Source organism: Macaca nemestrina, chromosome 8 (genome assembly GCF_043159975.1).
Source record: "Macaca nemestrina isolate mMacNem1 chromosome 8, mMacNem.hap1, whole genome shotgun sequence".
Taxonomy (NCBI): Eukaryota; Metazoa; Chordata; class Mammalia; order Primates; family Cercopithecidae; genus Macaca; species Macaca nemestrina.
In genome coordinates this window covers 100,580,881-100,603,991 of record NC_092132.1, presented here as the reverse complement: position 1 = coordinate 100,603,991, position 23,111 = coordinate 100,580,881, and positions in this window count along the sequence as shown.

Below are 23,111 nucleotides of genomic sequence, written 5' to 3'. Positions count from 1 at the left end.
CAAGAACTGTCTTAGCGAAAGACTTCTTGAGGGGAAAGCTGTAACTCTGTGAGATGATTTCACAGAACACAAAGAAGTTTCTCAGAAAGCTTCCTTCTCTTTGTTATCGGAGGATATTTCCTTTGGCCCTATAGTCTTCAAAGGGATCCGAAAAATCTGTTCTCAGATTCCACAGAAATAAGGCTAGCAAAGAGATCCACGAAATACAGATGTAAATCTGTGAGATGAATGAACAGAACACTAAGCAGTTTCTCAGAAAGCTTCTTTCCAGATTTCATCTGAGAATATTTCCTTTTTCACCATAGCCCTCTATGGGCTTCCAAATATCACTTTGCCAATTCCACAAGAACTGTCTTAGCGAAAGGCTTCTTGAGGGGAAATCTGTAACTCTGTGAGATGATTTTACAGAACACAAAGAAGTTTCTCAGAAAGCTTCCTTCTCTTTGTTATCGGAGGATATTTCCTTTGGCCCTATAGTCTTCAAAGGGATCCGAAATATCTGTTCTCAGATTCCACAGAAATAAGGCTAGCAAAGAGATCCACGAAATACAGATGTAACTCTGTGAGTGGAAGTCACACATCACAGAGCAGTTTCTCAGAAAGCTTCTTTCCAGATTTCATCTGAGGATATTTCCTTTTTCACCATAGCCATCTACGGGCTTCCAAATATCACTTTGGCAATTCCACAAGAACTGTCTTAGCGAAAGGCTTCTTGAGAAGAAAGCTGTAACTCTGTGAGACGATTTCACAGAACACAAAGAAGTTTCTCAGAAAGCTTCCTTCTCTTTGTTATCGGGGGATATTTCCTTTGGCCCTATAGTCTTCAAAGGGATCCGAAATATCTGTTCTCAGATTCCACAGAAATAAGGCTAGCAAAGAGACCCACGAAATACAGATGTAACTCTGTGAGATGAATGAACAGAACACTAAGCAGTTTCTTAGAAAGCTTCTTTCCAGATTTCATCGGAGGATATTTCCTTTTTCACCATAGCCCTCTATGGGCTTCCAAATATCACTTTGCCAATTCCACAAGAAATGTCTTTGCGAGAGGCTTCTTGAGGGGAAAGCTGTAACTCTGTGAGATGATTTCACAGAACACAAAGAAGTTTCTCAGAAAGCTTCCTTCTCTTTGTTATCGGAGGATATTTCCTTTGGCCCTATAGTCTTCAAAGGGATCCGAAATATCTGTTCTCAGATTCCACAGAAATAAGGCGAGCAAAGAGATCCACGAAATACAGATGTAACTCTGTGAGTGGAAGTCACACATCACAGAGCAGTTTCTCAGAAAGCTTCTTTCCAGATTTCATCTGAGGATAGTTCGTTTTTCACCATAGCCCTCTATGGGCTTCCAAATATCACTTTGCCAATTCCACAAGAACTGTCTTAGCGAAAGATTCCTTGAGGGAAAGTTGTAACTCTGTGAGATGATTTCACAGAACACAAAGAAGTTTCTCAGAAAGTTTCTTTCTCTTTGTTATCGGAGGATATTGCCTTTAGTCCTATAGTCTTCAAAGGAATCCGAAATATCTGTTCTCAGATTCCACAGAAATAAGGCTAGCAAAGAGATCCACGAAATACAGATGTAACTCTGTAAGTGGAAGTCACACATCAGAGAGCAGTTTCTCAGAAAGCTTCTTTCCGTATTTCATCTGAGGATATTTCCTTTTTCACCATAGCCCTCTATGGGCTTCGAAATATCACTTTGCCAATTCCACAAGAACTGTCTTGGCGAAAGGCTTCTTGAGGGGAAAGCTGTAACTCTGTGAGATGATTTCACAGAACACAAAGAAGTTTCTCAGAAAGCTTCCTTCTCTTTGTTATCGGAGGATATTTCCTTTGGCCCTAGTGACTTCAAAGGGATCCGAAATATCTGTTCTCAGATTCCACAGAAATAAGGCTGGCAAAGAGATCCACGAAATGCTGATGTAACTCTGTGAGTGGAAGTCACACATCACAGAGCAGTTTCTCAGAAAGATTCTTTACAGATTTCATCTGAGGATATTTCCTTTTTCACCATAGCCCTCTATGGCTACCAAATATCACTTTGCCAATTCCACAAGAACTGTCTTAGCGAAAGGATTCTTGAGGGGAAAGCTGTAACTCTGTGAGATGATTTCACAGAACACAAAGAAGTTTCTCAGAAAGCTTCCTTCTCTTTGTTATCGGAGGATATTTCCTTTGGCCCTATAGTCTTCAAAGGGATCCGAAAAATCTGTTCTCAGATTCCACAGAAATAAGGCTAGCAAAGAGATCCACGAAATACAGATGTAAATCTGTGAGATGAATGAACAGAACACTAAGCAGTTTCTCAGAAAGCTTCTTTCCAGATTTCATCTGAGAATATTTCCTTTTTCACCATAGCCCTCTATGGGCTTCCAAATATCACTTTGCCAATTCCACAAGAACTGTCTTAGCGAAAGGCTTCTTGAGGGGAAATCTGTAACTCTGTGAGATGATTTTACAGAACACAAAGAAGTTTCTCAGAAAGCTTCCTTCTCTTTGTTATCGGAGGATATTTCCTTTGGCCCTATAGTCTTCAAAGGGATCCGAAATATCTGTTCTCAGATTCCACAGAAATAAGGCTAGCAAAGAGATCCACGAAACAGACATGTAACTCTGGAGGAGAAGTCACACATCACAGTGCAGTTTCTCAGAAAGCTTCTTTCCAGATTTCATCTGAGGATATTTCCTTTTTCACCATAGCCTTCTAAGGGCTTCCAAATATCACTTTGCCAATTCCACAAGAACTGTCCTAGCGAAAGGCTTCTTGAGGGGAAAGCTGTAACTCTGTGACGTGATTTCACAGAACACAAAGAAGTTTCTCAGAAAGCTTCTTTCTCTTTGTTATCGGAGGATATTTCCTTTGGCCCTATAGTCTTCAAAGGGATCCGAAATATCTGTTCTCAGATTCCACAGAAATAAGGCTAGCAAAGAGATCCACGAAATACAGATGTAACTCTGTGAGTGGAAGTCACACATCATAGAGCAGTTTCTCAGAAAGCTTCTTTCCAGATTTCATCTGAGGATATTTCCTTTTTCACCATAGCCTTCTATGGGCTTCCAAATATCACTTTGCCAATTCCACAAGAACTGTGTTAGCGAAAGGCTTCTTGAGGGGAAAGCTGTAACTCTGTGAGATGATTTCACAGAACACAAAGAATTTTCTCAGAAAGCTTCTTTCTCTTTGTTATCTGAGGATATTTCTTTTGGCCCTATATTCTTCAAAGGGATCCGAAATATCTGTTCTCAGATTCCACAGAAATAAGGCTAGCAAAGAGATCCACGAAATACAGATGTAACTCTGTGAGATGAATGAACAGAACACTAAGCAGTTTCTCAGAAAGCTTCTTTCCAGATTTCATCTGAGGATATTTCCTTTTCCACCATAGCCCTCTGTTGTCTTCCAATTATCACTTTGCCAATTCCACAAGAACTGTCTTAGTGAAAGGCTTCTTGAGGGGAAACCTGTAACTCTGTGAGATGATTTCACAGAACGCAAAGAAGTTTCTCAGAAAGCTTCTTTCTCTCTGTTATCGCAGGATATTTCCTTTAGCCTTATAGTCTTCAAAGGGATCCGAAATATCTGTTCTCAGATTCCACAGAAATAAGGCTAGCAAAGAGATCCACGAAATACAGATGTAACTCTGTGAGTGGAAGTCACACATCACAGAGCAGTTTCTCAGAAAGCTTCTTTCCAGATTTCATCTGAGGATATTTCCTTTTTCACCATAGCCCTCTATGGGCTTCCAAATATCACTTTGCCAATTTCACAAGAACTGTCTTAGCGAAAGGCTTCTTGAGGGGAAAGTTGTAACTCTGTGAGATGATTTCAAAGAACACAAAGAAGTTTCTCAGAAAGCTTCTTTCTCTTTGTTATCGGAGGATATTTCCTTTAGCCTTATAGTCTTCAAAGGGATCCGAAATATCTGTTCTCAGATTCCACAGAAATAAGGCTAGCAAAGAGATCCACGAAATACAGATGTAACTCTGTGAGATGAATGAACAGAACACTAAGCAGTTTCTCAGAAAGCTTCTTTCCAGATTTCATCTGAGGATATTTCCTTTTTCACCATAGCCTTCTATGGGCTTCCAAATATCACTTTGCCAATTCCACAAGAACTGTCTTAGCGAAAGGCTTCTTGAGGGGAAAGCTGTAACTCTGTGAGATGATTTCACAGAACACAAAGAATTTTCTCAGAAAGCTTCTTTCTCTTTGTTATCTGAGGATATTTCTTTTGGCCCTATAGTCTTTAAAGGGATCCGTAATATCTGTTCTCAGATTCCACAGAAATAAGGCTAGCAAAGAGATCCACGAAATACAGATGTAACTCTGTGAGATGAATGAACAGAACACTAAGCAGTTTCTCAGAAAGCTTCTTTCCAGATTTCATCAGAGGATATTTCCTTTTCCACCATAGCCCTCTGTTGGCTTCCAATTATCACTTTGCCAATTCCAAAAGAACTGTCTTAGTGAAAGGCTTCTTGAGGGGAAACCTGTAACTCTGTGAGATGATTTCACAGAACGCAAAGAAGTTTCTCAGAAAGCTTCTTTCTCTCTGTTATCGCAGGATATTTCCTTTAGCCTTATAGTCTTCAAAGGGATCCGAAATATCTGTTCTCAGATTCCACAGAAATAAGGCTAGCAAAGAGATCCACGAAATACAGATGTAACTCTGTGAGTGGAAGTCACACATCACAGAGCAGTTTCTCAGAAAGCTTCTTTACAGATTTCATCTGAGGATATTTCCTTTTTCACCATAGCCCTCTTTGGGCTTCCAAATATCACTTTGCCAATTCCACAAGAACTGTCTTAGCGAAAGGCTTCTTGAGGGGAAAGCTGTAACTCTGTGAGATAATTTCACAGAACACAAAGAAGTTTCTCAGAAAGCTTCTTTCTCTTTGTTATCGGAGGATATTTCCTTTGGCCCTATAGTCTTCAAAGGGATCCGAAATATCTGTTCTCAGATTCCACAGAAATAAGGCTAGCAAAGAGATCCACGAAATACAGATGTAACTCTGTGAGATGAATGAACAGAACACTAAGAAGTTTCTCAGAAAGCTTCTTTCCAGATTTCATCTGATGATATTTCCTTTTTCAACATAGCCCTCTATGGGCTTCCAAATATCACTTTGCCAATTCCACAAGAACTGTCTTAGCGAAAGGCTTCTTGAGGGGAAAGCTGTAACTCTGTGAGATGATTTCACAAAACACAAAGAAGTTTCTCAGAAAGGTTCTTGCTCTTTGTTATCGGACGATATTCCTTTGGCCCTATAGTCTTCAAAGGGATCCGAAATATCTGTTCTCAGATTCCACAGAAATAAGGCTAGCAAAGAGATCCACGAAATACAGATGTAACTCTGTGAGTGGAAGTCACACATCACAGAGCAGTTTCTCAGAAAGCTTCTTTCCAGATTTCATCTGAGGATAGTTCCTTTTTCACCATAGCCCTCTATGGGCTTCCAAATATCACTTTGCCAATTCCACAAGAACTGTCTTAGCGAAAGATTTCTTGAGGGAAAGTTGTAACTCTGTAAGATGATTTCACAGAACACAAAGAAGTTTCTCAGAAAGTTTCTTTCTCTTTGTTATCGGAGGATATTGCCTTTAGTCCTATAGTCTTCAAAGGAATCCGAAATATCTGTTCTCAGATTCCACAGAAATAAGGCTAGCAAAGAGATCCACGAAATACAGATGTAACTCTGTAAGTGGAAGTCACACATCAGAGAGCAGTTTCTCAGAAAGCTTCTTTCCGTATTTCATCTGAGGATATTTCCTTTTTCACCATAGCCCTCTATGGGCTTCGAAATATCACTTTGCCAATTCCACAAGAACTGTCTTGGCGAAAGGCTTCTTGAGGGGAAAGCTGTAACTCTGTGAGATGATTTCACAGAACACAAAGAAGTTTCTCAGAAAGCTTCCTTCTCTTTGTTATCGGAGGATATTTCCTTTGGCCCTAGTGACTTCAAAGGGATCTGAAATATCTGTTCTCAGATTCCACAGAAATAAGGCTGGCAAAGAGATCCACGAAATGCTGATGTAACTCTGTGAGTGGAAGTCACACATCACAGAGCAGTTTCTCAGAAAGATTCTTTACAGATTTCATCTGAGGATATTTCCTTTTTCACCATAGCCCTCTATGGCTACCAAATATCACTTTGCCAATTCCACAAGAACTGTCTTAGCGAAAGACTTCTTGAGGGGAAAGCTGTAACTCTGTGAGATGATTTCACAGAACACAAAGAAGTTTCTCAGAAAGCTTCCTTCTCTTTGTTATCGGAGGATATTTCCTTTGGCCCTATAGTCTTCAAAGAGATCCGAAATATCTGTTCTCAGATTCCACAGAAATAAGGCTAGCAAAGAGATCCACGAAATACAGATGTAAATCTGTGAGATGAATGAACAGAACACTAAGCAGTTTCTCAGAAAGCTTCTTTCCAGATTTCATCTGAGAATATTTCCTTTTTCACCATAGCCCTCTATGGGCTTCCAAATATCACTTTGCCAATTCCACAAGAACTGTCTTAGCGAAAGATTTCTTGAGGGAAAGTTGTAACTCTGTAAGATGATTTCACAGAACACAAAGAAGTTTCTCAGAAAGTTTCTTTCTCTTTGTTATCGGAGGATATTGCCTTTAGTCCTATAGTCTTCAAAGGAATCCGAAATATCTGTTCTCAGATTCCACAGAAATAAGGCTAGCAAAGAGATCCACGAAATACAGATGTAACTCTGTAAGTGGAAGTCACACATCAGAGAGCAGTTTCTCAGAAAGCTTCTTTCCGTATTTCATCTGAGGATATTTCCTTTTTCACCATAGCCCTCTATGGGCTTCGAAATATCACTTTGCCAATTCCACAAGAACTGTCTTGGCGAAAGGCTTCTTGAGGGGAAAGCTGTAACTCTGTGAGATGATTTCACAGAACACAAAGAAGTTTCTCAGAAAGCTTCCTTCTCTTTGTTATCGGAGGATATTTCCTTTGGCCCTAGTGACTTCAAAGGGATCCGAAATATCTGTTCTCAGATTCCACAGAAATAAGGCTGGCAAAGAGATCCACGAAATGCTGATGTAACTCTGTGAGTGGAAGTCACACATCACAGAGCAGTTTCTCAGAAAGATTCTTTACAGATTTCATCTGAGGATATTTCCTTTTTCACCATAGCCCTCTATGGCTACCAAATATCACTTTGCCAATTCCACAAGAACTGTCTTAGCGAAAGACTTCTTGAGGGGAAAGCTGTAACTCTGTGAGATGATTTCACAGAACACAAAGAAGTTTCTCAGAAAGCTTCCTTCTCTTTGTTATCGGAGGATATTTCCTTTGGCCCTATAGTCTTCAAAGGGATCCGAAAAATCTGTTCTCAGATTCCACAGAAATAAGGCTAGCAAAGAGATCCACGAAATACAGATGTAAATCTGTGAGATGAATGAACAGAACACTAAGCAGTTTCTCAGAAAGCTTCTTTCCAGATTTCATCTGAGAATATTTCCTTTTTCACCATAGCCCTCTATGGGCTTCCAAATATCACTTTGCCAATTCCACAAGAACTGTCTTAGCGAAAGGCTTCTTGAGGGGAAATCTGTAACTCTGTGAGATGATTTTACCGAACACAAAGAAGTTTCTCAGAAAGCTTCCTTCTCTTTGTTATCGGAGGATATTTCCTTTGGCCCTATAGTCTTCAAAGGGATCCGAAATATCTGTTCTCAGATTCCACAGAAATAAGGCTAGCAAAGAGATCCACGAAACAGACATGTAACTCTGGAGTAGAAGTCACACATCACAGTGCAGTTTCTCAGAAAGCTTCTTTCCAGATTTCATCTGAGGATATTTCCTTTTTCACCATAGCCTTCTAAGGGCTTCCAAATATCACTTTGCCAATTCCACAAGAACTGTCTTAGCGAAAGGCTTCTTGAGGGGAAAGCTGTAACTCTGTGACGTGATTTCACAGAACACAAAGAAGTTTCTCAGAAAGCTTCTTTCTCTTTGTTATCGGAGGATATTTCCTTTGGCCCTATAGTCTTCAAAGGGATCCGAAATATCTGTTCTCAGATTCCACAGAAATAAGGCTAGCAAAGAGATCCATGAAATACAGATGTAACTCTGTGAGTGGAAGTCACACATCATAGAGCAGTTTCTCAGAAAGCTTCTTTCCAGATTTCATCTGAGGATATTTCCTTTTTCACCATAGCCTTCTACGGGCTTCCAAATATCACTTTGCCAATTCCACAAGAACTGTGTTAGCGAAAGGCTTCTTGAGGGGAAAGCTGTAACTCTGTGAGATGATTTCACAGAACACAAAGAATTTTCTTAGAAAGCTTCTTTCTCTTTGTTATCTGAGGATATTTCTTTTGGCCCTATAGTCTTCAAAGGGATCCGTAATATCTGTTCTCAGATTCCACAGAAATAAGGCTAGCAAAGAGATCCACGAAATACAGATGTAACTCTGTGAGATGAATGAACAGAACACTAAGCAGTTTCTCAGAAAGCTTCTTTCCAGATTTCATCTGAGGATATTTCCTTTTCCACAATAGCCCTCTGTTGGCTTCCAATTATCACTTTGCCAATTCCACAAGAACTGTCTTAGTGAAAGGCTTCTTGAGGGGAAACCTGTAACTCTGTGAGATGATTTCACAGAACGCAAAGAAGTTTCTCAGAAAGCTTCTTTCTCTCTGTTATCGCAGGATATTTCCTTTAGCCTTATAGTCTTCAAAGGGATCCGAAATATCTGTTCTCAGATTCCACAGAAATAAGGCTAGCAAAGAGATCCACGAAATACAGATGTAACTCTGTGAGTGGAAGTCACACATCACAGAGCAGTTTCTCAGAAAGCTTCTTTCCAGATTTCATCTGAGGATATTTCCTTTTTCACCATAGCCTTCTAAGGGCTTACAAATATCACTTTGCCAATTCCACAAGAACTGTCTTAGCGAAAGGCTTCTTGAGGGGAAAGCTGTAACTCTGTGACGTGACTTCACAGAACACAAAGAAGTTTCTCAGAAAGCTTCTTTCTCTTTGTTATCGGAGGATATTTCCTTTGGCCCTATAGTCTTCAAAGGGATCCGAAATATCTGTTCTCAGATTCCACAGAAATAAGACTAGCAAAGAGATCCACGAAATACAGATGTAACTCTGTGAGTGGAAGTCACACATCATAGAGCAGTTTCTCAGAAAGCTTCTTTCCAGATTTCATCTGAGGATATTTCCTTTTTCACCATAGCCTTCTATGGGCTTCCAAATATCACTTTGCCAATTCCACAAGAACTGTCTTAGCGAAAGGCTTCTTGAGGGGAAAGCTGTAACTCTGTGAGATGATTTCACAGAACACAAAGAATTTTCTCAGAAAGCTTCTTTCTCTTTGTTATCTGAGGATATTTCTTTTGGCCCTATAGTCTTTAAAGGGATCCGTAATATCTGTTCTCAGATTCCACAGAAATAAGGCTAGCAAAGAGATCCACGAAATACAGATGTAACTCTGTGAGATGAATGAACAGAACACTAAGCAGTTTCTCAGAAAGCTTCTTTCCAGATTTCATCTGAGGATATTTCCTTTTCCACCATAGCCCTCTGTTGGCTTCCAAATATCACTTTGCCAATTCCACAAGAACTGTCTTAGTGAAAGGCTTCTTGAGGGGAAACCTGTAACTCTGTGAGATGATTTCACAGAACGCAAAGAAGTTTCTCAGAAAGCTTCTTTCTCTCTGTTATCGCAGGATATTTCCTTTAGCCTTATAGTCTTCAAAGGGATCCGAAATATCTGTTCTCAGATTCCACAGAAATAAGGCTAGCAAAGAGATCCACGAAATGCTGATGTAACTCTGTGAGTGGAAGTCACACATCACAGAGCAGTTTCTCAGAAAGATTGTTTCCAGATTTCATCTGAGGATATTTCCTTTTTCACCATAGCCCTCTATGGCTACCAAATATCACTTTGCCAATTCCACAAGAACTGTCTTAGCGAAAGACTTCTTGAGGGGAAAGCTGTAACTCTGTGAGATAATTTCACAGAACACAAAGAAGTTTCTCAGAAAGCTTCCTTCTCTTTGTTATCGGAGGATATTTCCTTTGGCCCTATAGTCTTCAAAGGGATCCGAAAAATCTGTTCTCAGATTCCACAGAAATAAGGCTAGCAAAGAGATCCACGAAATACAGATGTAAATCTGTGAGATGAATGAACAGAACACTAAGCAGTTTCTCAGAAAGCTTCTTTCCAGGTTTCATCTGAGAATATTTCCTTTTTCACCATAGCCCTCTATGGGCTTCCAAATATCACTTTGCCAATTCCACAAGAACTGTCTTAGCGAAAGGCTTCTTGAGGGGAAATCTGTAACTCTGTGAGATGATTTTACAGAACACAAAGAAGTTTCTCAGAAAGCTTCCTTCTCTTTTTTATCGGAGGATATTTCCTTTGGCCCTATAGTCTTCAAAGGGATCCGAAATATCTGTTCTCAGATTCCACAGAAATAAGGCTAGCAAAGAGATCCACGGAACAGACATGTAACTCTGGAGGAGAAGTCACACATCACAGTGCAGTTTCTCAGAAAGCTTCTTTCCAGATTTCATCTGAGGATATTTCCTTTTTCACCATAGCCTTCTAAGGGCTTCCAAATATCACTTTGCCAATTCCACAAGAACTGTCTTAGCGAAAGGCTTCTTGAGGGGAAAGCTGTAACTCTGTGACGTGATTTCACAGAACACAAAGAAGTTTCTCAGAAAGTTTCTTTCTCTTTGTTATCGGAGGATATTTCCTTTGGCCCTATAGTCTTCAAAGGGATCCGAAATATCTGTTCTCAGATTCCACAGAAATAAGGCTAGCAAAGAGATCCACGAAATACAGATGTAACTCTGTGAGTGGAAGTCACACATCATAGAGCAGTTTCTCAGACAGCTTCTTTCCAGATTTCATCTGAGGATATTTCCTTTTTCACCATAGCCTTCTATGGGCTTCCAAATATCACTTTGCCAATTCCACAAGAACTGTGTTAGCGAAAGGCTTCTTGAGGGGAAAGCTGTAACTCTGTGAGATGATTTCACAGAACACAAAGAATTTTCTCAGAAAGCTTCTTTCTCTTTGTTATCTGAGGATATTTCTTTTGGCCCTATAGTCTTCAAAGGGATCCGTAATATCTGTTCTCAGATTCCACAGAAATAAGGCTAGCAAAGAGATCCACGAAATACAGATGTAAGTCTGTGAGATGAATGAACAGAACACTAAGCAGTTTCTCAGAAAGCTTCTTTCCAGATTTCATCTGAGGATATTTCCTTTTCCACAATAGCCCTCTGTTGGCTTCCAATTATGACTTTGCCAATTCCACAAGAACTGTCTTAGTGAAAGGCTTCTTGAGGGGAAACCTGTAACTCTGTGAGATGATTTCACAGAACGCAAAGAAGTTTCTCAGAAAGCTTCTTTCTCTCTGTTATCGCAGGATATTTCCTTTAGCCTTATAGTCTTCAAAGGGATCCGAAATATCTGTTCTCAGATTCCACAGAAATAAGGCTAGCAAAGAGATCCACGAAATACAGATGTAACTCTGTGAGTGGAAGTCACACATCACAGAGCAGTTTCTCAGAAAGCTTCTTTACAGATTTCATCTGTGGATATTTCCTTTTTCACCATAGCCTTCTATGGGCTTCCAAATATCACTTTGCCAATTCCACAAGAACTGTCTTAGCGAAAGGCTTCTTGAGGGGAAAGCTGTAACTCTGTGAGATGATTTCACAGAACACAAAGAAGTTTCTCAGAAAGCTTCTTTCTCTTTGTTATCGGAGGATATTTCCTTTGGCCCTATAGTCTTCAAAGGGATCCGAAATATCTGTTCTCAGATTCCACAGAAATAAGGCGAGCAAAGAGATCCACGAAATACAGATGTAACTCTGTGAGTGGAAGTCACACATCACAGAGCAGTTTCTCAGAAAGCTTCTTTCCAGATTTCATCTGAGGATAGTTCCTTTTTCACCATAGCCCTCTATGGGCTTCCAAATATCACTTTGCCAATTCCACAAGAACTGTCTTAGCGAAAGATTTCTTGAGGGAAAGTTGTAACTCTGTGAGATGATTTCACAGAACACAAAGAAGTTTCTCAGAAAGTTTCTTTCTCTTTGTTATCGGAGGATATTGCCTTTAGTCCTATAGTCTTCAAAGGAATCCGAAATATCTGTTCTCAGATTCCACAGAAATAAGGCTAGCAAAGAGATCCACGAAATACAGATGTAACTCTGTAAGTGGAAGTCACACATCAGAGAGCAGTTTCTCAGAAAGCTTCTTTCCGTATTTCATCTGAGGATATTTCCTTTTTCACCATAGCCCTCTATGGGCTTCGAAATATCACTTTGCCAATTCCACAAGAACTGTCTTGGCGAAAGGCTTCTTGAGGGGAAAGCTGTAACTCTGTGAGATGATTTCACAGAACACAAAGAAGTTTCTCAGAAAGCTTCCTTCTCTTTGTTATCGGAGGATATTTCCTTTGGCCCTAGTGACTTCAAAGGGATCCGAAATATCTGTTCTCAGATTCCACAGAAATAAGGCTGGCAAAGAGATCCACGAAATGCTGATGTAACTCTGTGAGTGGAAGTCACACATCACAGAGCAGTTTCTCAGAAAGATTCTTTACAGATTTCATCTGAGGATATTTCCTTTTTCACCATAGCCCTCTATGGCTACCAAATATCACTTTGCCAATTCCACAAGAACTGTCTTAGCGAAAGGATTCTTGAGGGGAAAGCTGTAACTCTGTGAGATGATTTCACAGAACACAAAGAAGTTTCTCAGAAAGCTTCCTTCTCTTTGTTATCGGAGGATATTTCCTTTGGCCCTATAGTCTTCAAAGGGATCCGAAAAATCTGTTCTCAGATTCCACAGAAATAAGGCTAGCAAAGAGATCCACGAAATACAGATGTAAATCTGTGAGATGAATGAACAGAACACTAAGCAGTTTCTCAGAAAGCTTCTTTCCAGATTTCATCTGAGAATATTTCCTTTTTCACCATAGCCCTCTATGGGCTTCCAAATATCACTTTGCCAATTCCACAAGAACTGTCTTAGCGAAAGGCTTCTTGAGGGGAAATCTGTAACTCTGTGAGATGATTTTACAGAACACAAAGAAGTTTCTCAGAAAGCTTCCTTCTCTTTGTTATCGGAGGATATTTCCTTTGGCCCTATAGTCTTCAAAGGGATCCGAAATATCTGTTCTCAGATTCCACAGAAATAAGGCTAGCAAAGAGATCCACGAAACAGACATGTAACTCTGGAGGAGAAGTCACACATCACAGTGCAGTTTCTCAGAAAGCTTCTTTCCAGATTTCATCTGAGGATATTTCCTCTTTCACCATAGCCTTCTAAGGGCTTCCAAATATCACTTTGCCAATTCCACAAGAACTGTCCTAGCGAAAGTCTTCTTGAGGGGAAAGCTGTAACTCTGTGACGTGATTTCACAGAACACAAAGAAGTTTCTCAGAAAGCTTCTTTCTCTTTGTTATCGGAGGATATTTCCTTTGGCCCTATAGTCTTCAAAGGGATCCGAAATATCTGTTCTCAGATTCCACAGAAATAAGGCTAGCAAAGAGATCCACGAAATACAGATGTAACTCTGTGAGTGGAAGTCACACATCATAGAGCAGTTTCTCAGAAAGCTTCTTTCCAGATTTCATCTGAGGATATTTCCTTTTTCACCATAGCCTTCTATGGGCTTCCAAATATCACTTTGCCAATTCCACAAGAACTGTGTTAGCGAAAGGCTTCTTGAGGGGAAAGCTGTAACTCTGTGAGATGATTTCACAGAACACAAAGAATTTTCTCAGAAAGCTTCTTTCTCTTTGTTATCGGAGGATATTTCCTTTAGCCTTATAGTCTTCAAAGGGATCCGAAATATCTGTTCTCAGATTCCACAGAAATAAGGCTAGCAAAGAGATCCACGAAATACAGATGTAACTCTGTGAGATGAATGAACAGAACACTAAGCAGTTTCTCAGAAAGCTTCTTTCCAGATTTCATCTGAGGATATTTCCTTTTTCACCATAGCCCTCTATGGGCTTCCAAATATCACTTTGCCAATTCCACAAGAACTGTCTTTGCGAAAGGCTTCTTGAGGGGGAAGCTGTAACTCTGTGAGATGATTTCACAGAATACAAAGAAGTTTCTCAGAAAGCTTCCTTCTCTTTGTTATCGGAGGATATTTCCTTTGGCCCAATAGTCTTCAAAGGGATCCGAAATATCTGTTCTCAGATTCCACAGAAATAAGGCTAGCAAAGAGATCCACGAATTACAGATGTAACTCTGTGAGATGAATAAACAGAACAGTAAGGAGTTTCTCAGAAAGCTTCTTTCCAGATTTCATCTGAGGATAGTTCCTTTTTCACCATAGCCCTCTATGGGCTTCCAAATATCACTTTGCCAATTCCACAAGAACTGTCTTTGCGAAATGCTTTTTGAGGGGAAAGCTGTAACTCTGTGAGATGATTTCACAGAACACAAAGAAGTTTCTCAGAAAGCTTCCTTCTCTTTGTTATCGGAGGATATTTCCTTTGGCCCTATAGTCTTCAAAGGGATCCGATATATCTGTTCTCAGATTCCACAGAAATAAGGCTAGCAAAGAGATCCACGAAATACAGATGTAACTCTGTGAGTGGAAGTCACACATCACAGAGCAGTTTCTCAGAAAGCTTCTTTCCAGATTTCATCTGAGGATAGTTCCTTTTTCACCATAGCCCTCTATGGGCTTCCAAATATCACTTTGCCAATTCCACAAGAACTGTCTTAGCGAAAGGCTTCTTGAGTTGAAAGCTGTAACTCTGTGAGATGATTTCACAGAACACAAAGATGTTTCTCAGAAAGCTTCCTTCTCTTTGTTATCGGAGGATATTTCCTTTGGCCCTATAGACTTCAAAGGGATCCGAAATATCTGTTCTCAGATTCCACAGATAAGGCTAGCAAAGAGATCCACGAAATACAGATGTAACTCTGTGAGTGGAAGTCACACATCACAGAGCAGTTTCTCAGAAAGCTTCTTTCCAGATTTCATCTGAGGATATTTCCTTTTTCACCATAGCCCTCTGTTGGCTTCCAATTATCACTTTGCCAATTCCACAAGAACTGTCTTAGTGAAAGGCTTCTTGAGGGGAAACCTGTAACTCTGTGAGATGATTTCACAGAACGCAAAGAAGTTTCTCAGAAAGCTTCTTTCTCTCTGTTATCGCAGGATATTTCCTTTAGCCTTATAGTCTTCAAAGGGATCCGAAATATCTGTTCTCAGATTCCACAGAAATAAGGCTAGCAAAGAGATCCACGAAATACAGATGTAACTCTGTGAGTGGAAGTCACACATCACAGAGCAGTTTCTCAGAAAGCTTCTTTACAGATTTCATCTGAGGATATTTCCTTTTTCACCATAGCCCTCTATGGGCTTCCAAATATCACTTTGCCAATTCCACAAGAACTGTCTTAGCGAAAGGCTTCTTGAGGGGAAAGCTGTAACTCTGTGAGATGATTTCACAGAACACAAAGAAGTTTCTCAGAAAGCTTCTTTCTCTTTGTTATCGGAGGATATTTCCTTTGGCCCTATAGTCTTCAAAGGGATCCGAAATATCTGTTCTCAGATTCCACAGAAATAAGGCTAGCAAAGAGATCCACGAAATACAGATGTAACTCTGTGAGATGAATGAACAGAACACTAAGAAGTTTCTCAGAAAGCTTCTTTCCAGATTTCATCTGAGGATATTTCCTTTTTCACCATAGCCCTCTATGGGCTTCCAAATATCACTTTGCCAATTCCACAAGAACTGTCTTAGCGAAAGGCTTCTTGAGGGGAAAGCTGTAACTCTGTGAGATGATTTCACAGAACACAAAGAAGTTTCTCAGAAAGGTTCTTGCTCTTTGTTATCGGACGATATTCCTTTGGCCCTATAGTCTTCAAAGGGATCCGAAATATCTGTTCTCAGATTCCACAGAAATAAGGCTAGCAAAGAGATCCACGAAATACAGATGTAACTCTGTGAGTGGAAGTCACACATCACAGAGCAGTTTCTCAGAAAGCTTCTTTCCATATTTTATCTGAGGATATTTCCTTTTTCACCATAGCCCTCTATGGGCTTCCAAATATCACTTTGCCAATTCCACAAGATCTGTCTTAGCGAAAGGCTTCTTGAGGGGAAAACTGTAACTCTGTGAGATAATTTCACAGAACACAAAGAAGTTTCTCAGAAAGCTTCTTTCTCTCTGTTATCGGAGGATATTGCCTTTAGCCTTATAGTCTTCAAAGGGATCCGAAATATCTGTTCTCAGATTCCACAGAAATAAGGCTAGCAAAGAGATCCACGAAATACAGATGTAACTCTGTGAGTGGAAGTCACACATCACAGAGCAGTTTCTCAGAAAGCTTCTTTCCAGATTTCATCTGAGGATATTTCCTTTTTCACCATAGCCATCTACGGGCTTCCAAATATCACTTTGGCAATTCCACAAGAACTGTCTTAGCGAAAGGCTTCTTGAGAAGAAAGCTGTAACTCTGTGAGATGATTTCACAGAACACAAAGAAGTTTCTCAGAAAGCTTCCTTCTCTTTGTTATCGGGGGATATTTCCTTTGGCCCTATAGTCTTCAAAGGGATCCGAAATATCTGTTCTCAGATTCCACAGAAATAAGGCTAGCAAAGAGACCCACGAAATACAGATGTAACTCTGTGAGATGAATGAACAGAACACTAAGCAGTTTCTTAGAAAGCTTCTTTCCAGATTTCATCGGAGGATATTTCCTTTTTCACCATAGCCCTCTATGGGCTTCCAAATATCACTTTGCCAATTCCACAAGAAATGTCTTTGCGAGAGGCTTCTTGAGGGGAAAGCTGTAACTCTGTGAGATGATTTCACAGAACACAAAGAAGTTTCTCAGAAAGCTTCCTTCTCTTTGTTATCGGAGGATATTTCCTTTGGCCCTATAGTCTTCAAAGGGATCCGAAATATCTGTTCTCAGATTCCACAGAAATAAGACGAGCAAAGAGATCCACGAAATACAGATGTAACTCTGTGAGTGGAAGTCACACATCACAGAGCAGTTTCTCAGAAAGCTTCTTTCCAGATTTCATCTGAGGATAGTTCCTTTTTCACCATAGCCCTCTATGGGCTTCCAAATATCACTTTGCCAATTCCACAAGAACTGTCTTAGCGAAAGATTTCTTGAGGGAAAGTTGTAACTCTGTGAGATGATTTCACAGAACACAAAGAAGTTTCTCAGAAAGTTTCTTTCTCTTTGTTATCGGAGGATATTGCCTTTAGTCCTATAGTCTTCAAAGGAATCCGAAATATCTGTTCTCAGATTGCACAGAAATAAGGCTAGCAAAGAGATCCACGAAATACAGATGTAACTCTGTAAGTGGAAGTCACACATCAGAGAGCAGTTCTTCAGAAAGCTTCTTTCCGTATTTCATCTGAGGATATTTCCTTTTTCACCATAGCCCTCTATGGGCTTCGAAATATCACTTTGCCAATTCCACAAGAACTGTCTTGGCGAAAGGCTTCTTGAGGGGAAAGCTGTAACTCTGTGAGATGATTTCACAGAACACAAAGAAGTTTCTCAGAAAGCTTCCTTCTCTTTGTTATCGGAGGATATTTCCTTTGGCCCTAGTGACTTCAAAGGGATCCGAAATATCTGTTCTCAGATTCCACAGAAATAAGGCTGGCAAAGAGATCCACGAAATGCTGATGTAACTCTGTGAGTGGAAGTCACACATCACAGAGCAGTTTCTCAGAAAGATTCTTTACAGATTTCATCTGAGGATATTTCCTTTTTCAACATAGCCCTCTATGGCTACCAAATATCACTTTTCCAATTCCACAAGAACTGTCTTAGCGAAAGACTTCTTGAGGGGAAAGCTGTAACTCTGTGAGATGATTTCACAGAACACAAAGAAGTTTCTCAGAAAGCTTCCTTCTCTTTGTTATCGGAGGATATTTCCTTTGGCCCTATAGTCTTCAAAGGGATCCGAAAAATCTGTTCTCAGATTCCACAGAAATAAGGCTAGCAAAGAGATCCACGAAATACAGATGTAAATCTGTGAGATGAATGAACAGAACACTAAGCAGTTTCTCAGAAAGCTTCTTTCCAGATTTCATCTGAGAATATTTCCTTTTTCACCATAGCCCTCTATGGGCTTCCAAATATCACTTTGCCAATTCCACAAGAACTGTCTTAGCGAAAGGCTTCTTGAGGGGAAATCTGTAACTCTGTGAGATGATTTTACAGAACACAAAGAAGTTTCTCAGAAAGCTTCCTTCTCTTTGTTATCGGAGGATATTTCCTTTGGCCCTATAGTCTTCAAAGGGATCCGAAATATCTGTTCTCAGATTCCACAGAAATAAGGCTAGCAAAGAGATCCACGAAATACAGATGTAACTCTGTGAGTGGAAGTCACACATCACAGAGCAGTTTCTCAGAAAGCTTCTTTCCAGATTTCATCTGAGGATATTTCCTTTTTCACCATAGCCATCTACGGGCTTCCAAATATCACTTTGGCAATTCCACAAGAACTGTCTTAGCGAAAGGCTTCTTGAGAAGAAAGCTGTAACTCTGTGAGACGATTTCACAGAACACAAAGAAGTTTCTCAGAAAGCTTCCTTCTCTTTGTTATCGGGGGATATTTCCTTTGGCCCTATAGTCTTCAAAGGGATCCGAAATATCTGTTCTCAGATTCCACAGAAATAAGGCTAGCAAAGAGACCCACGAAATACAGATGTAACTCTGTGAGATGAATGAACAGAACACTAAGCAGTTTCTTAGAAAGCTTCTTTCCAGATTTCATCGGAGGATATTTCCTTTTTCACCATAGCCCTCTATGGGCTTCCAAATATCACTTTGCCAATTCCACAAGAAATGTCTTTGCGAGAGGCTTCTTGAGGGGAAAGCTGTAACTCTGTGAGATGATTTCACAGAACACAAAGAAGTTTCTCAGAAAGCTTCCTTCTCTTTGTTATCGGAGGATATTTCCTTTGGCCCTATAGTCTTCAAAGGGATCCGAAATATCTGTTCTCAGATTCCACAGAAATAAGGCGAGCAAAGAGATCCACGAAATACAGATGTAACTCTGTGAGTGGAAGTCACACATCACAGAGCAGTTTCTCAGAAAGCTTCTTTCCAGATTTCATCTGAGGATAGTTCCTTTTTCACCATAGCCCTCTATGGGCTTCCAAATATCACTTTGCCAAATCCACAAGAACTGTCTTAGCGAAAGATTTCTTGAGGGAAAGTTGTAACTCTGTGAGATGATTTCACAGAACACAAAGAAGTTTCTCAGAAAGTTTCTTTCTCTTTGTTATCGGAGGATATTGCCTTTAGTCCTATAGTCTTCAAAGGAATCCGAAATATCTGTTCTCAGATTCCACAGAAATAAGGCTAGCAAAGAGATCCACGAAATACAGATGTAACTCTGTAAGTGGAAGTCACACATCAGAGAGCAGTTTCTCAGAAAGCTTCTTTCCGTATTTCATCTGAGGATATTTCCTTTTTCACCATAGCCCTCTATGGGCTTCGAAATATCACTTTGCCAATTCCACAAGAACTGTCTTGGCGTAAGGCTTCTTGAGGGGAAAGCTGTAACTCTGTGAGATGATTTCACAGAACACAAAGAAGTTTCTCAGAAAGCTTCCTTCTCTTTGTTATCGGAGGATATTTCCTTTGGCCCTAGTGACTTCAAAGGGATCCGAAATATCTCTTCTCAGATTCCACAGAAATAAGGCTGGCAAAGAGATCCACGAAATGCTGATGTAACTCTGTGAGTGGAAGTCACACATCACAGAGCAGTTTCTCAGAAAGATTCTTTACAGATTTCATCTGAGGATATTTCCTTTTTCACCATAGCCCTCTATGGCTACCAAATATCACTTTGCCAATTCCACAAGAACTGTCTTAGCGAAAGGATTCTTGAGGGGAAAGCTGTAACTCTGTGAGATGATTTCACAGAACACAAAGAAGTTTCTCAGAAAGCTTCCTTCTCTTTGTTATCGGAGGATATTTCCTTTGGCCCTATAGTCTTCAAAGGGATCCGAAAAATCTGTTCTCAGATTCCACAGAAATAAGGCTAGCAAAGAGATCCACGAAATACAGATGTAAATCTGTGAGATGAATGAACAGAACACTAAGCAGTTTCTCAGAAAGCTTCTTTCCAGATTTCATCTGAGAATATTTCCTTTTTCACCATAGCCCTCTATGGGCTTCCAAATATCACTTTGCCAATTCCACAAGAACTGTCTTAGCGAAAGGCTTCTTGAGGGGAAATCTGTAACTCTGTGAGATGATTTTACAGAACACAAAGAAGTTTCTCAGAAAGCTTCCTTCTCTTTGTTATCGGAGGATATTTCCTTTGGCCCTATAGTCTTCAAAGGGATCCGAAATATCTGTTCTCAGATTCCACAGAAATAAGGCTAGCAAAGAGATCCACGAAACAGACATGTAACTCTGGAGGAGAAGTCACACATCACAGTGCAGTTTCTCAGAAAGCTTCTTTCCAGATTTCATCTGAGGATATTTCCTTTTTCACCATAGCCTTCTAAGGGCTTCCAAATATCACTTTGCCAATTCCACAAGAACTGTCCTAGCGAAAGGCTTCTTGAGGGGAAAGCTGTAACTCTGTGACGTGATTTCACAGAACACAAAGAAGTTTCTCAGAAAGCTTCTTTCTCTTTGTTATCGGAGGATATTTCCTTTGGCCCTATAGTCTTCAAAGGGATCCGAAATATCTGTTCTCAGATTCCACAGAAATAAGGCTAGCAAAGAGATCCACGAAATACAGATGTAACTCTGTGAGTGGAAGTCACACATCATAGAGCAGTTTCTCAGAAAGCTTCTTTCCAGATTTCATCTGAGGATATTTCCTTTTTCACCATAGCCTTCTATGGGCTTCCAAATATCACTTTGCCAATTCCACAAGAACTGTGTTAGCGAAAGGCTTCTTGAGGGGAAAGCTGTAACTCTGTGAGATGATTTCACAGAACACAAAGAATTTTCTCAGAAAGCTTCTTTCTCTTTGTTATCTGAGGATATTTCTTTTGGCCCTATATTCTTCAAAGGGATCCGAAATATCTGTTCTCAGATTCCACAGAAATAAGGCTAGCAAAGAGATCCACGAAATACAGATGTAACTCTGTGAGATGAATGAACAGAACACTAAGCAGTTTCTCAGAAAGCTTCTTTCCAGATTTCATCTGAGGATATTTCCTTTTCCACCATAGCCCTCTGTTGTCTTCCAATTATCACTTTGCCAATTCCACAAGAACTGTCTTAGTGAAAGGCTTCTTGAGGGGAAACCTGTAACTCTGTGAGATGATTTCACAGAACGCAAAGAAGTTTCTCAGAAAGCTTCTTTCTCTCTGTTATCGCAGGATATTTCCTTTAGCCTTATAGTCTTCAAAGGGATCCGAAATATCTGTTCTCAGATTCCACAGAAATAAGGCTAGCAAAGAGATCCACGAAATACAGATGTAACTCTGTGAGTGGAAGTCACACATCACAGAGCAGTTTCTCAGAAAGCTTCTTTCCAGATTTCATCTGAGGATATTTCCTTTTTCACCATAGCCCTCTATGGGCTTCCAAATATCACTTTGCCAATTTCACAAGAACTGTCTTAGCGAAAGGCTTCTTGAGGGGAAAGTTGTAACTCTGTGAGATGATTTCACAGAACACAAAGAAGTTTCTCAGAAAGCTTCCTTCTCTTTGTTATCGGAGGATATTTCCTTTGGCCCTAGTGACTTCAAAGGGATCCGAAATATCTGTTCTCAGATTCCACAGAAATAAGGCTGGCAAAGAGATCCACGAAATGCTGATGTAACTCTGTGAGTGGAAGTCACACATCACAGAGCAGTTTCTCAGAAAGATTCTTTACAGATTTCATCTGAGGATATTTCCTTTTTCACCATAGCCCTCTATGGCTACCAAATATCACTTTGCCAATTCCACAAGAACTGTCTTAGCGAAAGGATTCTTGAGGGGAAAGCTGTAACTCTGTGAGATGATTTCACAGAACACAAAGAAGTTTCTCAGAAAGCTTCCTTCTCTTTGTTATCGGAGGATATTTCCTTTGGCCCTATAGTCTTCAAAGGGATCCGAAAAATCTGTTCTCAGATTCCACAGAAATAAGGCTAGCAAAGAGATCCACGAAATACAGATGTAAATCTGTGAGATGAATGAACAGAACACTAAGCAGTTTCTCAGAAAGCTTCTTTCCAGATTTCATCTGAGAATATTTCCTTTTTCACCATAGCCCTCTATGGGCTTCCAAATATCACTTTGCCAATTCCACAAGAACTGTCTTAGCGAAAGGCTTCTTGAGGGGAAATCTGTAACTCTGTGAGATGATTTTACAGAACACAAAGAAGTTTCTCAGAAAGCTTCCTTCTCTTTGTTATCGGAGGATATTTCCTTTGGCCCTATAGTCTTCAAAGGGATCCGAAATATCTGTTCTCAGATTCCACAGAAATAAGGCTAGCAAAGAGATCCACGAAACAGACATGTAACTCTGGAGGAGAAGTCACACATCACAGTGCAGTTTCTCAGAAAGCTTCTTTCCAGATTTCATCTGAGGATATTTCCTCTTTCACCATAGCCTTCTAAGGGCTTCCAAATATCACTTTGCCAATTCCACAAGAATTGTCCTAGCGAAAGTCTTCTTGAGGGGAAAGCTGTAACTCTGTGACGTGATTTCACAGAACACAAAGAAGTTTCTCAGAAAGCTTCTTTCTCTTTGTTATCGGAGGATATTTCCTTTGGCCCTATAGTCTTCAAAGGGATCCGAAATATCTGTTCTCAGATTCCACAGAAATAAGGCTAGCAAAGAGATCCACGAAATACAGATGTAACTCTGTGAGTGGAAGTCACACATCATAGAGCAGTTTCTCAGAAAGCTTCTTTCCAGATTTCATCTGAGGATATTTCCTTTTTCACCATAGCCTTCTATGGGCTTCCAAATATCACTTTGCCAATTCCACAAGAACTGTGTTAGCGAAAGGCTTCTTGAGGGGAAAGCTGTAACTCTGTGAGATGATTTCACAGAACACAAAGAATTTTCTCAGAAAGCTTCTTTCTCTTTGTTATCGGAGGATATTTCCTTTAGCCTTATAGTCTTCAAAGGGATCCGAAAT